The sequence below is a fragment of the Penaeus monodon genome, chromosome 41 (assembly GCF_015228065.2).
Source record: "Penaeus monodon isolate SGIC_2016 chromosome 41, NSTDA_Pmon_1, whole genome shotgun sequence".
Classification (NCBI taxonomy): Eukaryota; Metazoa; Arthropoda; class Malacostraca; order Decapoda; family Penaeidae; genus Penaeus; species Penaeus monodon.
In genome coordinates this window covers 14070459-14070751 of record NC_051426.1, presented here as the reverse complement: position 1 = coordinate 14070751, position 293 = coordinate 14070459, and positions in this window count along the sequence as shown.

Genomic DNA, 293 nt, shown 5'->3' with positions numbered 1-293 from the left:
GGGGGTGTAATGGGGGAGAGGGGGAGAAATGGGGGAGAAATGGGGGAGAGGGGGTGAATTGGGGGAGAAGGTTGGAGGGGTGGAGAAGGAGGAGGATGACAGGAAGGGGTTAATGAGGAGGGAGAAGTGAGGGAGAAGTGAGGGAGAAGTGAGGTGTTGGGGAGGAAAAAGACACAAGCAAATAAGGTAGAAAAAAAAGATAGGAAGAAAACAAAAGAAGGTGGAGAAGAAGGAGGAGGAAGAAAAATAACGAATATAAAGGAAAAGGGAGAAGAAAGATATAATAAAGGAAT